We start from the raw sequence: 17,419 nt of genomic DNA, 5'->3' as shown, positions 1-17,419 counted from the left end.
AGGTCTGGACCCTGGGCCAACCCTCCATCTGAGTTTTCCCTACACCACTCTCCTAGACCATTAAGTCACCAAACATTGTTGCTTGCCCAAGCGCGATGCTCACTGCTCTGTCTTAACTTTCTGAGACATTTCAGGAGCAGCTAACACAATCAACCACTCTTTCCTTAGAACTCTTCCTGTACTGTCCTCCTGGTGGACACTTTCTCCTGGTGGCCATTCTAACCGTCACCCTGCTAATCTTCCTCCTTTCTTAGACCTGCAAGACTCCTCGTGGTTCCCTGCTGGCATTCTTGTCCATCCTCCCCCCTCACTCTCCCCTCAGTGGGCAGAGTTGATCAATAAAAACATAAATCAGATCACTTTTTAAAATCCTCCAATAATTTCCTGCTTCAGGTAAATCAAAGCTTTGTACCAGGGCCTACCTAAATGTGCTACATAATCTGACCCTTCCCCCATTGATCATCCCCACTGTTGTCATGTTGCTGGTGTTAGGTAAGCTGTCCCATTCTAAAAGAGCCCATCCTGGCCACTCAGGCTACAGGACCCCCACCTCGTCACTCACTCTCACATCACCCCGCTTTATTTCCTTCATGACACTTACTACAAACTGAAATCCCTGTTTACCCATGTATTTAATTAATAACTGTGACTTCCCCCCCACAGTGCAATCCCTGAGAATGGAGACCTGGTTTGTCTTGCTCAGTATCTGGCTCAGAGTAAGAACTAAATAAAAAGTATCTTAGTCAATCAACTGATAATTAGAGGGAAATATAACAGCCCAAGAAAGAAAGAATTAAGACAAACAAAAACAAAATATCCTGGAGGAAACAGACAATACAGGCAATGAAAGAGATCTTCAAAACGTTCTCATCAGTATCTAAGAGAAAAGTTATAGATTATATATTTATATAGTTTATTCAGAAGAAAAAGGAAGCAGAGGAGAAAAAAACACAAGATGCTTACCAAAAAAAATTACATAACATGAAAATATTCTTGAATTTAAAAATTTAATTAACAAAATGACAGATTCAATAAAAGACTAGAAGAAAAACATTAATTTCTCAGGTTATAAATTCAGAATGCAGAGATTTAGAAAAAAGCATTTAAAAGGTAAAGAGACTTAGGAAGATCAATTCAGAACACCTAATAGATGTTCAAGAAAAAGAGAGCAGAAAGCATGCAAGGCAAAAAATTATTAAAATTTTTCCAGAGCAAAAGATGCCAATTTTCAGACATCATCCAGTCATGAAAAGGATAAATTAAAACACACCATACACACACACACACACACACACACCCCTAAAGCCATCATCTTGAAATGCCAAATATAAAGTTTCCAGAAAAAAGAATAAATCTCCTACAAATGAACCAGAATCATGTTGGCATCTGATTTTTTTTTTTACCATCAACATTTAGTTCCAAAGAGCACAGAGTATCATCTTTAAGTTTTGAGGAACATTTATTTTAAACATAAAACTTAATATCTTGCTGAGTTATCAATCACAAAGACTAAAATCTAGACATCAGTGTCTAGCACTATGAAACTTATCACACAGTGATCACCCCTGGAAGCGTTACTCACGCACGCACCATAGGAAAACAAGAAAGGAGTCCAAGAAAGTGACAAAAACCAGTAAGGTCAACCCAGCACAGAATGACAAAGAAATCCCAGGATGACAGGCAGCAGGCCTAGAAAGCAATAGGTCCAAATTAGAACCTAGGAAAATGAGAAAAATTCAACAAGCTTTAAGAAGTGTATGCACAAGGAAAATGGATTCCCTGAAAGAAACAGTGTAATTTAAAAGCTGGATAATTTGGGGGCACCTGGGTGGCTCAGTCAGTTAAGCATGCAACTTCAGCTCAGGTCATGATCTCACTGCTCTGGGTTCAAGCCCCACGTCAGGCTCTATGCTTACAGCTCAGAGCCTGGAGCCTGCTTCAGATTCTGTGTCTCCCTCTCTCTCTGCCTTTCCCCCAGTCATACTCTATCTCTCTCTCAAAAATGAACAAATGTTAAAAAAGTTAAAAATAAATAAATAAATAAAAGCTGGATAATTTTATCTATAAGATGGATGCATAAAGTAATTACAAAAGTAAGTCATTACTATAGGTTTTCCCTCTTCCCTTCTCCTGGAAATCACTTTTCCTGCTGGATTTTGAGTTTTCTTCTCCTTCAAGAACCTGAATATAACGTATATGCTCTCATTTTTCCTTCTCTAGTTTTGCAATCACATTACATGATCTTCACTGAACACATCTTTATATAATCTTAATATTAGAAACTCTAGATATCGGCTTTCAGTTTTTAAGATCAACCTATAGGCAAAGCATAAGGGACATATATGGTTATAGAACAGAATGTATGTTGTAAACAAAGACCTTGAAATGTAACTGTACAGATGGAGGGGTCAGGAGATACAGGGAGGTGAAAGGAAATGCAGAGAAACCAACTTTCTCATCTTACATAGTGAGAATTTGGAGAAATGCTAAAATTAGTAGGTCAAGATATAAAGCTCACAATATTATTTTAAGATTATATATGCTAATATTAATATTATTAAATATAATTATAGTAGTAACCAAGATAAACTAAAAGTAAAATGTGACTAACAGAAAGGAAAGAAGAATAAAAGAAAGAAAAATATGTTCATCGCTGAAATGGTAGGGAGACAATAGAGACTGTCTAAATATTTGTAAATCACTGGGGCGTGTGGCTGGCTCAGTTGGTTAAGCCAGCTTCTGCTCAGGTCATGCTCTCATTGCTCACGGGTTCAAGCCCATGTTGGGCTCTGTGCAGACAACTCAGAGCCTGAAGCCTGCTTCAGATTCTATGTCTTTCTCTCTCTCTCTGCTCCTCCCCAACTCGTACTCTGTCTCTCTCTCAAAAATGAATAATTGTTAAAAAAAAAAAAAAACTTTTTAGGGGCGTCTGGGTGGCTTAGTTGGTTAAGCATCTGGCTTTGGCTCAGGTCATGATCTCACAGTTCGTGGGTTCAAGCCCTGCGTCAGGCTCTGTGCTGACAGCTAGCTCAGAGCCTGGAGCCTATTCCGGATTCTGTGTCTCCCTCTCTCTCTCTCTCTCTGACCCTCCCCTGCTCATGCTGTCTCTCTCTGTCTCTCAAAAATAAAATAAAAAACATAAAAACAAGTTTTTAAAAAATAGATAAAAATTTGTAAAACAAGAAACAGAGGTAAATGCATATCATTCGGAATCATGGTAGTGACTTCCTAAAAGAGTAGAAAGAGAAAGTTTAAAAAGTTGTCTCTAAGGAGAACAGGATGAAGTGACTAGAGAAGAAGGAAATTTTTGACTTTTCATTTATCTCTTTCATATCATTTGAAATCTCTCTTGTACCATTACCATGAGAATGTATTATTTTTGTAAATCAAAATATACATGGGAAAATTAACATACTCTTAAATTTGAGACCATAAATCCCTAGATATATATTAAATACCTTCTTGGTTGCCTCCATTGATTGGATGATCTATGAGAGCAGCCAAAACATTCAATGATTCAGTGACCTGGGTCCTCTCCAAGGCTCTGAAGGAAAGGCTACAAATTTGAATTTGGAAATTTCCAACACCATCTCCTCAGGAAGTACCTTGTTAGTGCTCCTGACTCAACCTTATAAGGAGAACAAGTCTCCGGGAGTACCTCTGCTCCCTTTATCTAATTTAAAATATCAGAGAAAGACTGTTTTGGAAACAGTCCACAGGGCAATGTTTCCCTTAAGGCTAGCTTTGGCAGAGGTAGCTTACTTATAGGATTTATACTGCATTTTTACATAAAGTATCCCAGTTAATGCTCATGGTAGTGCAACAACCCTTTAAGGCAGGGAGAGTGTGTGCTACTACTTTCATTTGACTGCTAAGGAAACTGAGTCCTGGAAATGTAAGTTACCAGCCCAAGAGCTTTCAAGCTACTAAATGGTAAAGATGAGAGCTCAAACATGTCTCTAACTCCAGAGTCTAGTCTCTCCTCTAAATTGGCCACCTCCAGCATCTTTAAAACTCCATTGTTCCAAGTTTGTACAAACTCATTAAAGAAGAGAAAAAAGAGGAACACTTCCCAGACTGATTTTTATGTGCTGTTGCAACTGTCATGTAAAAACTCATGGAAGGACAGTATTGGAAAGGAAATTTCAAAGATCAGTCTCAATTGTGATTATGAATGAAAAACTCCTGAATAAAATATTAGCAAGGAAAAAAAAGTCCTGGCCATGCTGAGTTCAATCCAGGAATAAAGGGTCAGATCAACATTAGAACATAAATTAATGTAATTTATATCATTAATCAGAGAAAAACTATGCTGTGATCTGAATTAATATAGCATAAGCAGTTGATAAAATTCAAAAAAGCATTCATAAGACAAAAAGCAAATAATAGCAATAATAATAATCCTTTACAAACTATAAAGGGAAATAAATGTTCTTAATAAGGAAAAGGGTATTTGAAACTAACAAAAGCAAACCTTGTTCTCAATTATGAAATACTAACACATACCCTTTAAGATTAGGAACAATATAAGGTTACACACTTTCCGTACTTCTCAGCACTATATTAGAATCCTAACTCATCCACTAAAGCAAGAACAAGGAAAAGAATACCTTTTCAAAAAAGAAGACATCAAACTATTATTTATAGGTATTATGTTCTACATAGAAAACCTCCAAGTATCTATAGATTGTTAGAATTAGAGTTTAGTAAGTTTGCTAAGTATAAGATCAATATGAGTCAACTGCATTTCTACATATTAGCAAATAAGGAAGTTAGGAGATAGAATTTTTAAAGATATTTACAATGGCAACAACAAAATAAGGTGCTAGGGAATAAGTCCAGCAAAAGATGTGCGAGACCTTTCGGAGAAATAAAACTTCAGTGAACGATAACAAATAAAACATAAATAAGCAGAATGACATAATTTTTCATGTATAGGAAGACTGAATATCTTAAAGATCTCATTTCTCTCCAAGCTCTTCTATAGATTCAATGAAATTCCAGTAAGAATCCCACTAAGATGTTTTGTAAAATTTTATAATCTAATTGTAAAACATAAAGAAAAGCCTAAAGCTCAGTACACCTGAGACAGGTGACTGTTCCGCCAGAAAATCAAGACATATTGTGAAGATTCAGTAATTAGGATTGTGTGTGATTAGTACAAGGATGAAAACCAGACACATGGAACAAAGAGAGCCCAGAAACAAACTAAACCATGACCTACGAGAAATCTAGTACTGCAGATCAGAGCAGTTATCCCATAAATTAAAATGGGTTCCTGCCCATCACCCCCTCCCTCCCCCTCCCCTTTCAGTCCATGGTTCGTCTCCAGTATTCAGTAGTCTCCCTTGATCTGTGTCCCTCGCTCTTCCCCGCTCTCTTTCCCCCTTCCTCTCCCCATGGTCCTCTGCCAGGTCTCTCCTGTTAGACCTATGAATGCAAACCATGGTCATGGTGGGGGGCACTTGTGGGGAGAAGCACTGGGTGTTATATGGAAACCAATTTGACAATAAACTACTATTTAAAAACAATGGGTTCCTGCCTCACACCATACATAAAAACCAATCCCAGGTGCATCGGGAACTAAAACAGGAAAAGTAAAACTTTGAAACCTTTTAAAAACATTACAAAAGGCTATCCTCATGATGTTTGGATAGGGAAAGATTTTTAAGCCAGCAAGAAAAGTGCAAATATTATGGAAAAGAATTAATAAAATTGACAATAATGACTTCTGTTCAGTACAATCACCGTTTTCAAAATGAGAGACAGGATGGGGGGAAGATGGCAGAGAAGTAGGGAGCTCTGTAATTTTCACCCGCCCACATCTATCAACCTGAAGCCACAATACCCTGATCTACACGAGTGGGAGGAAAAGACAGAATCCACGAAGAAGACAGCCTCGTAGGTGCCTAAGTGAGTGCAAACCGGGGAAGGTAAAAACGGGCCGGGACTGGAGGCTTGGAAGGGAGGGAGTCCCACTCCACGCAGAGCATCAGGGAGCTCGCAGAGCCATGAAGAGACGAGGGGAAGAGAAAGAGAGGCTGAAAACGCTCATAGAGCTGTCTCTAGAGAAGAGGAAAACCTCGGCCTGAGACAGAGAGGGATCCTATCATCCCATCCATATCCACAGGGTACAGAGATAGAGATCCATCCCCTTTAGCTGGCACGTTTTCCTTGGGCTTGGCACCCTGATCCCAGGCTTCACCAGGAGAAATAGCTCCTCTATCCCCCCTACTTGATCCCTGGCTAGGAAGCTGCCCAGCCTGCAGGAGTACATTTCATCTTGGGCGGTATCATTAAAGTGCGTTGAGTAGGATTTGGAAATGAGGCAGGGCTTGGAAAATACAACTTTGCCCACCTGCAGCACAGGGAGATGGACCCAAAAGAAGGGCTTAAAACACTTGGTTCAAGAAAGGATTGGGGCACTACCATCCTTCTCCCCACAACCACCAAGGTGGGGCCTCGAGGAGTAGCCTGAAAGATCTACCTACACCAAACCATGATAATCTGTGCTGAAGAGCTGCTTTTTTTTCTTTCTTCTTTTTTTTCTCCTCCTTCCCCCCTCCCCCTCCCCACCCCCAAACCTGGGAAAGACCAACATTGATAAATTGCAGTGATTAAATCAATTCTGGCCATTCAGATATACTTTCCCTTATCTCATTCTTATTTCTCCCCTCCACTGGTATTACGTTTTGGACTGTCCTTTGTCTTTTGTTGTTTTTGTCACCCCTGCCCCTTTCCTCTCTCTCTCTCTTTTTTTTTTCTTTTCCCTACTGGTTTGCTTGTTTGTTTGAAATGTCTGTGCATTTGCGTGCTTTTGTTCCCTGTGTGTTTGTCAGTCTGTTTTCCTTTTCAGGGCTACCTCAGGAAATAAGCCAAAGTGCACATGGTGGAGAGTCCCAAATATCACTGAGTAGGGAAATTAAAAAACCAAAGGCACAAAAAGAGAACCCAAGAGACACCATTAAAAGAACACTTCCTGAATAGACAGGTGCTGGATAGTCAATGAGCCTCCCTTAATATAGCAATACTAACAGGTGCAGAGTACATAATGAGCTTTGAAAACTGACAAGAGACAAAACACTAGCCAAAATTACAAAACGGAAGAACTTTAGTCTAAAGAAATTCCAGGAAGAAGTCACAGCCACAGAACTGCTCAAAAAGATATAAGCAACATAACTGAGGAAGAATTTAGAACAATTGTCATGAAATTAATCACTGGGCTTGACAAAAGCATGGAAGTCATCAAAGAAGCTATTGATACAAAGATTAGGAACCTTCAAAATAGCTGTGACAAGTTTTAAAAAATGCTATAAAGGAGGTGTATAATAAAATGGAGGTGGCCACTGCACTAAGTGAAGAGGCAGAGAGGAGAATAGGTGAATTAGAAGACACAGTTCTAGAAAAAGAGGAAGCCAAGAAAAAGAGAGAGAAATTGATCCAGGAGCATGAAAGGAGAATTCGAGACCTGAGTAATACAATGAAAAAGAACAATATCTGTATTATAGGAATTCCTGAAGAAAAAGAGAAAAAGGTCCTGAAGGGGTGCTTGATCAAATTATAGCCAAGAACCTCCCTGATCTGGGGAAGGAAATAGACACTGAAATCCAAGAGGCACAGAAAACTACCCTTAGAAGTAACTTGAATTGAACTTCAGCACAACATATCATAGTGAAACTGGCAAAATATATGGCTAAAGAGAGAATTTTGAAAGCAGTTAGGGATAAAAGGGCCCTAACATACAAAAGGGAAAACTATCAGAGTGGGTACAGATCTATCTAATGAAACTTGGCAGGCCAGCAACGAATGGCAGAAAATCTTCAATGTGATGAACAGAAAAAATATGCAGTCAAGAATGCTTTATCCAGCAAGCCTGTCATTCAAAATAGAAGGAGAGATAAAGGTTTTCCCAAATAAAAATTGAGAGAATTCATCACCACCAATCTAGTCCTACAAGAAATCCTAGGTGGGACTATATGATGGAAAGGTTGCAAGGAACACAAGGTACTAGAGACACCACTACAAGTATGAATCCTACAGAGAACACAATGACTCTAAATCCATATTTTTCAGCAATAACACTGAATGTAAATGGACTAAATGCTCCAATAAAAAGACATAGGGTAGCAGTGTGTATAAAAAAACAAAGTCCATCTATTTGCTGTCTACAAAAGACTCATTTTACACCTGAAGACACCTTCAGATTGAAAGTAAGGGGATGGAGAAATATCTATCATGTGACTAGAAGTCAAAAGAAAGCAGGGATAGCCATACTTATATCGGACAAACTGGACTTTAAAGTAAAGGCAGTAACAAAAGATGAAGAAGGACATTATTTAATAATTACATGGTCTCTCCATCAGGAAGAGCTAACAATTATAAACATCTATGCACCAAATTCGAGAGCACCCAAATACATAAAATAGTTAATCACAAACAGAGGCAATCTTATTGATAATAATGTGCTAATTACAGGGGATTTTAATACTCCATTTATGGCAATGGGTAGATCAACTAGACAGAAAATCACGAAAGAAACAATGAACCTGAAAAACACATTGGAACAGATGGATTTGACAAATATATTTAGAACTCTACATTCTGAGGCTAAGGAATTCACTTTCTTCTCGAGTGTGCATTGCACATTCTCTAAGATAGATCACATACTGGGGCATAAAGCAGCGCTCCATAAATATAAAAGAACTGAGATCATACCATTCACACTTTCAGATCACAATGCTATGAAACTTGAAATTAACCACAGGAGAAAGGCTGGAAAACCTCCAAAAACACGGACATTAAAAACCATGCTACTAAAGAATTATTGGGCTAATCAGGCAATTAGAGAAGATATTTAAAAATATATGGAAACAAATGAAAGTGAAAATACAACAATCCAAACTCTTTGGGATGCTGCAAAGGTAGTCCTAAAAGGAAAGTATATTGCAATCCAGGCCTATTGCAACAAACTAGAAAAAGTGCAAATTCAAAATCTAACAGAGTACTTAAAGGAACTAGAACAGGAGCATTAAGAGCACCCCAAACCCAGCAGAAAAAGAGTAATAATAAAGATCAGGGCAAAAATAAACAATATTGAATGCAAAAAAAACCAGTTGAACAGATCAATGAAACCAAGATTTGGTTTCTTGAAAAAATAAACAAAATTGATAAACCTCTAGCCAGGCTCCTCAGGAAGAGAGAATATCCAAATTGACAAAATCATGAGTGAAAATGGATCTTTTAGAACCAAGCCCTCAGAACTACAAGCAATCATCAGGGAATACTATGAAAAATTATATGCCAACAAACTGGACAACCTAGAAGAAATGGACAAATTCCTAAACATGCACTACCAAAATTCAAATGGGAAGAGACTGAAAATCTGAACAGACCCATAACCAGTGAAGAAATCAAATCAGTTATCAAAAATCTCCCAATGAATAAGAGCCCTGGGCCAGATGGCTTCGCTGGGGAATTCTACCAGGCATTTAAAGCAGGGTTAATACCCATTCTTCTCTAGCTATTCCAAGAAACAGAAGTAGAAGGAAAACTTCTGGACTTATTCTATGAAGCAAGCATCACTTTGATTCCCAAACCAGACAGAGACCCAACAAAAACAAAAACCAAAAAAAGAGAGAGAGAGAGAGAGAGAGAGAGAACTACAGGCCAATATCCTTAATGAATACAGATGCAAAAATCCTCAACAAGAAACTAGCAAATCAAATTCAACAGCATATAAAAAGAATTATCCATCATGATCAAATCGGATTCATTCCTGGGTTTCAGGGCTAGTTCAATATTCACAAATCCATCAATGTGATACATCTTGTTAACAAAAGAAAAGATAAAAACCATATGATCCTGTCAATAGATGCAGAAAAAGCATTTGACAAAATACAGCATCCTTTCTTAATTAAAACCCTCGAGAAAGTCGGGATAGAAGGAACTTACTTAAACATCATAAAAGCCATTTATGAAAAGCAGCTAAAATCATCCTCAATGGGGAGAAACTGAGAGTTTTCCCCCTGAGATCAGGAACACGACAGGGATGTCCACTCTCACCACTGTTGTTTAACATAGTGCGGGAAGCCCTAGCATCAGCAATCAGACAACAAAAGGAAATAAAAGGCATCAGAATTGGCAAAGATGACAACAAACTTTCACTTTTCACAGATGACATGATACTCTACATGGAAAACCAGACTGACTTCACCAGAAGCCTACAAGAACTGATCCATGAATTCAGTAAAGTTGCAGGGTACAAAATTAACATACAGAAATCGGTTGCATTTTTATACACCAATAATGAAGCAACAGAAGGAGAAATCAAGAAACTGATCTCATTCACAATTGCACAAAAAAACCATAAAATACCTAGGAATAAACCTAACCAAAGATGTAAAAGACCTGTACGATGAAAACTATAGAAAACTTATGAAAGAGATTGAAGAAGATACAAAGAAATGGAAAAACATTCCATGCTCATGGATCAGAATAAACATTGTTAAAATGTCATTACTACCCAAAGCAATCTACACATTTAATGCAATTCCAATCAAAATTGCACCAGCATTCTTCTCAAAGCTAAAACAAACTATCCTAAAATTTGTATGGAACCACAAAATACCTGGAATAGCTAAAGTAATATTGAAGAAGAAAACCAAAACAGGAGGCATCACAATCCCAGACTTTAGCCTCTACTACAAAGCTGTCATCATTAAGACAGTATGGTTATGGCACAAAACCTGAAACAAAGACCAATGGAATAGAATAGAGAACCCAGATCTGGACCCACAAATCTATGGCAAATGAATCTTTGACAAAGCAGGAAAGAGTATCCAATGGAAAAAAGACTGCCTCTTTAACAGGTGGTGCTGGGAAAGCTGGACAGCAACATGCAGAAGAATGAAACTGGACCACTTTCTTACACCATACACAAAGATAAACTCAAAATGGATGAAGGGCCTGAATGTGAGACAGGAAACCATAAAAACCCTAGAGGAGAAAGCAGGAGACAGCCTCCTTGACTTTAACCGCAAGAATTCCCTACTCAACACATTCCCAAAGGCAAGGGAATCAAGAGCAGAAATGAACTCTTGGGACCTCATTAAGATAAAAAGCTTCTGCACTGCAAAGGAAACAATCATGAAAACTAATAGGCAACCAACAGAATGGGAAAAGATAGTTGCAAATGACATATCAGATAAAGGGCTAGTATCTAAAATATACAAGGAACTCACCAAACTCCACACCCAAAAAATGAAGAATCCAGTGAAGATATGGTGAGAAGACATGAACAGACACTTCTCCAAAGAGGACATCCAAATGGCCAACAGACACATGAAATGATGCTCAGTGTCACTCATCATCAGGGAAATAAAAATCAAAACTACACTGAAATACCACCTCACTCCAGTCAGAGTGGCTAAAATGAACAAATCAAGAGACTATAGATTCTGGCAAGGATATGGAGAAACAGGCACCCTCCTACACTGTTGGTGGGAATGTAAACTGGCACAGCCCCTCTGGAAAACAGTGTGGAGGTTCCTCAAAAAATTAACAATAGATCTCCCCTATGACCCAGCAATAGCGCTCCTGGGGATTTACCCAAAGGATACACAAGTGATGGGCATAGGGGTACATATACCCCAATGTTTATAGCAGCACTTTCAACAATAGCCAAATTATGGAAAGAGCGTAAAATGTCCATCAACTGATGAATGGATCAAGAAGATGTGATTTATATACACAATGGAATACTACATGGCAATGAGAAAGAATGAAATCTGTCCATTCGTGGCAATGTGGGTGGACCTCAAGGGTGTCATGCTAAGTGAAATAAGTCAAGCAGAGGACAGATAACGAATGTTTTCACTCTTAAGTCTAACAGGAGAAACTTAACAGAGGACCATGGGGTGGGGGATGGGGGGAAAAAGAGTTAGGGAGAGGGAGGGAGGCAAATCATGAGAGACTCTTGAATACTGAAAAGAAACTGAGGGCTGAAGGGGAAGGGGGAATGGGAAGGGAAGTGATGGACATCACTTGTGGGGATGAGCACTCGTGGGGATGAGCACTTGGTATTCTATGGAACCCAACTTGACAATAAAGCATAAAAAAAGAATAGAAAAGTGAGATACAAGCTTCAGTTGAGAAGATATTTGTATAATATGAGCAACAAAATATTATCTAGAATATGTGAAGAATCCTAATGAATAAGGAACAAAAAAAGAACAGGAAATATACAGAAGGCATAAACAGGAGTATCTGTGAAAAGGAAATGCCAACGGCCAACACATATGAATATGTACATGAAAATGTGCTCAACTTCATAATTAACCATGGAACTGCAAATTAAGAAGACAATAGAATAGCTTTTCAGACACAAAAATCCAACAAAACCCAGCACTGGTGAGAACAGAGAAGCACAAGTGTTCTCATGGCCTCTGGCAGGAGCAGAGACCGGCTCCATTAGAGCAGAGAACCTTTTGACGTTATGACCAACTAGTTTCCTCAACTCTTTGTCCAACCTCTGTCTAGTAGCCATATTATGTTGCAAAGGGCATAAAACTAAAATCTACATTTCCAAGACACCCCAATAGCTGGAGATCCAGGTAAGATTGGAGTTTGATCTGGCCAGTGTGGTCAGTGAGACTTTAACAGAATTCAGTGGGGGAAGATGGGGTTCAGGGTATTTGTTTTGCTGGCAGGAATTATAATGGTGGTTTCAGATCAGAGGCAGCTTGGTTGTGGAGCCAGTAGTTCTAACAGTGGCTTCCTGATTTAGCTGAAGTGGCTTCCTAATTGCACCTAAGGCAGTGTGGCTTTGGAGCCAGACTTATATTGGCAGTTTTCAATTCAAAACAGCTTCCTGTCCACGGGATAAGCTGCAGCTTTCTTGGTGGCTCAGTCTTTTGGTGTAGCTTAGAGAATCATTCTTCAAAGCTCAGCCTAGAATCTATTCCGTCTACCCTCCTAAGAATTCTGTACATGATCAATAACCTATGGTTGTTCACCTTTCTGTTTTAATGAGCTAGGGGGTATTGTGTTCTTTGTAACTGGACCTTGAACTATACCCAGCAAAGTTGTACTTGCATACACTGTACAGACCCGTAATTACATTCCTAGGTATATGCCCTAGAGAAACCCTTAGGTATGTGGACCACAAATACGGATGGGGACATTTACTGCAGCATTGCTTGAAATAACGAACAACTGGAAGCAATCTAATGTCTATGAACAGTAGAATGAGTAAATAAGTTGCAGTATAGTCATACAAGAGAATACTACACAGATATCAAAATAAGTGACCTATAGCTTTGCTTATCAACATGGATAAATTCCAAAACTTGTGTTGCATGAAATCCATTCACAAAAAATATATATACAGTATGATTTCATTTATACAGGTTTAAAGCTAAACAATGTATTGCTTGGAGATATATAGGTATGTGATAGAACTGTAAAGAAAATACAGGAAGTGGTCAACAGAATTCAAGATAATCACTGCCTCTGGTGGAAAGAGATAGGGGTGTTACTGGGCAGGAAAACACAGGAGGCGTCAGAGGTATATGGAAGTGTGTTGTTCTGAAGCTGAGAACAGTATGAAGTGCACAACATTGCCCATAAAGTGTTCTTGACAAACATGTTTAATTTTTTTTAAATTTTTTACTTTATTTTAAAGAGAGAGAGTGCATGAGTTGGGAAGAGAGGCAAAGAGAGAGAGAGAAAGTGAGAGAGAAAGAGAGAAAGAAAGAGAGCGGGAGAGAATCTCGGGCAGGCTCCACCCGCAATGTAGAGCTCAATGTAGGGCTCTATCTCACTACCCTGGGGACATGACCTGAGCCAAAATCAAGAGTCAGATGCTCAACTGACAGAGCCACTCAGCTGCACCCCCCCCCCAACATGTTTAAATTTAATCTAATGAAGCTTTTGTTATTTATAATTTCCAGATACAGGGAATACAGAGAACAAAAGAACAAACTAAGCAGTTCTTCAAGGAAACCATCAGACAAATCCACAATATGGAACATTCTTAAGAGAAATGGTCCAACACTTCAATACCTCAATAAACTTGGAAGAAATGGAAGAGGAGAAAACAATCTTTGTAGAAAAAGCAGGATGTTCTTGGTTGGATCCTGTTTTGAACAAACCGGATGTATAAGACATTTTGGGAAAACTGAGGAAATTTAAATATAGACTGGGGAATTATTAGTTTAGTTAGATGTAATGTTGGCATTGTGGATATGTGGAAGAATGTCATTTTTAGAGAGGTATGCTGAAATATTTAGAGATGAAGCTTCTGGGTGGATGTAACTTAACTTTTATTTAAATATTTTAGAGAAATATTATATATGAATATGTACATATAAAATATGTACATATAAAACAAGAATGACAAAATACTAAAAATTGTTAAATCTAGGTATGAATTACAGATGTGCTCATAGTATACCTTTCTCTACTTTTTTGTATTACTTGAAATATTTTATAATAAAAAATACATAAAAGGAACGATAAGAATGCAAAATAATAATGAAAGTACGAAATAATATAATCAACAGTTGTTCAATTAAACCAATGTATAGCACATACATAGACACAATATTTTCGATTTGAGAATAAAATTTGTCCTGGAAAGAGGGTTCTCAGTAGCGGTATGTGTACTAAATTCAGAGAGATAGAAAAAGGGGCAAGTTATCAATAGTTAGAAAATGACATTAATTCCTGAACAGACCTGTTTTCACTTTTCTCTCACAGAAACATCTCACTCTGGATCCATTGTTTCAAGCGTTTGTAGGTGGTTTGGGAACACCAACCAGATTCTGAGTCTCCTGGAAACTGCTTCTCTTGCCTGTAAGCATACATCAAAAGCGATGGTACTTTGAAGGTACCTACTGAAAGGCTGAGAAGTAAATTCCCCACTGGAGATTAGCCATGAAGGGCTCTGGACCAATTAACATGTAAAGGTGAAATGTTGAAAGATCTCTTCAAGGTAAATTTTTTTTCCCCAAAAAAGAAGGTCTCTCCTTTGAAGGACCTCAACTCTCAGAATCACTCACAATAATCGTTGTTGCTGGGTTTAACCAGTCTTTTTTGGATAACTGGATTCCCTCAAAATTATTTTCCTTAGGGGTGCCTGGGTGGCTCTGTTGATTAAGCGTCTGACTTTGGCTCAGGTCATGATCTCACGGCTCGTGAGTTCAAGCCCCGCATAGGGCTCTGTGCTAACTAACAGCTCAGAGCCTAGAACCTATTCCAGATTCTGTGTCTCCCTCTCTCTCTCTCTGCCCCTCCCCTGCTTGTGCTCTGTCTCTCTCTGTCTCAAAAATAAACATTAAAAAATATTTTCCTTATAAAGCCACAGGAAGATTATGGACAAGAGGTTTTCAGGTTGAAGTTATCTCTGTGGAGCCCCTTGAGGGAAAAAGGGGTCTCTCGCTTCCCATCAGTTCTCAGGCCAGCAAAAATAATTCTCCCCAGGATACATACACCTACAAAAATTGCAAGGTAATTCTGAATTCCAAAACCCGGGCCTCTGCTCACCTCTTATTAACTTCCCAGTAACTGCAGTTAATAGTATTAGCACCATTGGCCACCTCCTTCCTCCTTCTTGAAGCTCTTCCCTCCCTGGACAGTGAGACAGACTGGAGTATCTGCTATCTCTCTGGCCACATCTCCCACCTCCTTTACTCCCCCTGCTTCCTTCCTCTGGAGACTAATGTAGGCGTTTCACAAACACTCCCTCTCCTTTTCCTTAGAAGACTCACCCCCTTTTATGGTATATATACACAGTGGAATATGACTCACCCATTAAAAAAATAATGAAATCCTGCCATTTGCAACAAACATAGATGGCTCTAGAGGGTATAACGCTAGGTGAAATAAGTTAGTCAGAGAAAGGCAAATACCGCATTATTTCACTCACATGTGGAATTTAGGAAACAAAACAAACAAGCAGAAGGAAAAAGAGAGAGAGAGAAACCAAGAAACAGACTCTTAACTCTAGAGAACAAACTGTTGGTTACCAGAGGGGAGGTGGGTGAGGGGCTGGGGGAAATAGGTGAAGGGGATTAAGAGGACACTTGTCACGAGGAGCACTGAGTGACATGCAGTATTGTTGAATCACTATAGTGTTCACCTGAAACTAAGGTAACACCATATGTTAATTATGCTTCAATTTTTAAAAAAAGAAAATTTCATTTACTAATTTATTAACTAGTGGTTTCCACAACTTCTTCAGGGCCACACCCAGGTAGTGATGAAGGGTTCACTGGCCTACAGCCAAGTACAAAAGAGACAACAATATTGTATCAGTTTAAAAGACTGCCTTTAAAAATGGTAACTCTTGGGGTGCCTGGGTGGCTCAGTAGGTTAAGGGTCCGGCTTCAGCTCAGGTCATGATCTCATGGTTCATGGGTTCAAGCCCCGCATCAGGCTCTGTGCTGACAGCTCAGAGCCTGGAGCCTGCTTCGGATTCTGTGTCTCCCTCTCTCTCTGACCCTCCCCTGCCCCCGCTGTCTCTGTCTCTCAAAAATAAATAAAAAACATAATAAAATAAAAGGGTAATTCTTTATTGCTTTTTGTTGGTTTCAAGATGCCCTTTCTTTTCTTTTATGATATAACACTTAAAATAAAAGGTAGGTTTTGTTTTTAATTTCATTACTTGGAAAATGTAAACAGGACTATTATAATTTCTTCTTCCTTTTATCATATTGTAAGTTAATTTTTATATGGATAAAAATTCAGATTGTTAAACAATTAAAAAAGAAAGAAAGGAAAAGTGAATGGTTTCCCTGGCACCCCACCTACCTCTGTTACCGATTTCTTAGTATTTTTTAGTTTCTTTATGCATAGAAATATATATTATTTTTACCCCTCTTCCAACCTCTTGAGACAAAGAGGAATTATTTTATGGCTCTTTTCAGATCAATATATTCTTCTGGATTTTATTATTTTGTATTGGCTCATAGAAGTATTTTTTGTTCTTTTTTTAAATAGGATCATAGAGGGGCACCTGGGTAACTCACTCAGTTAAGCATCAACTTTTGATTTCGGCTCAGGTCATGGTCTCATGGTTTTGTGAGTTAGAGCCCTACATGGACTCTGCACAGCCTGCTTGAGATTCTCTCTCCCCCTCCTCCACTTGCACTCTTTCTCTCTCTCTCAAAATAAATAAATAAACCTTAAAATATAAAAAAATATAAAAACTTTTATGAATAGGAGCATAGAATTCAAAGTCAGAATAAACTATTATTTGTTTATTCAATCTTCCAAAAATAAAAATAAAAGGCTCAACCCCCATCACAGCTCTATCTCTTATATAAAGTTGGCTCCCAAACTCAAAGAGGTCTAGCCCTAACTAACTTCGTTCTCTTTTTTTTTTTAATTTTTTAACATGTATTCATTTTTCAGAGAAAGA

This window comes from Suricata suricatta, chromosome 7 (genome assembly GCF_006229205.1).
Source record: "Suricata suricatta isolate VVHF042 chromosome 7, meerkat_22Aug2017_6uvM2_HiC, whole genome shotgun sequence".
In the NCBI taxonomy this organism is placed as follows: domain Eukaryota; kingdom Metazoa; phylum Chordata; class Mammalia; order Carnivora; family Herpestidae; genus Suricata; species Suricata suricatta.
This window is presented reverse-complemented; position numbering follows the sequence as displayed.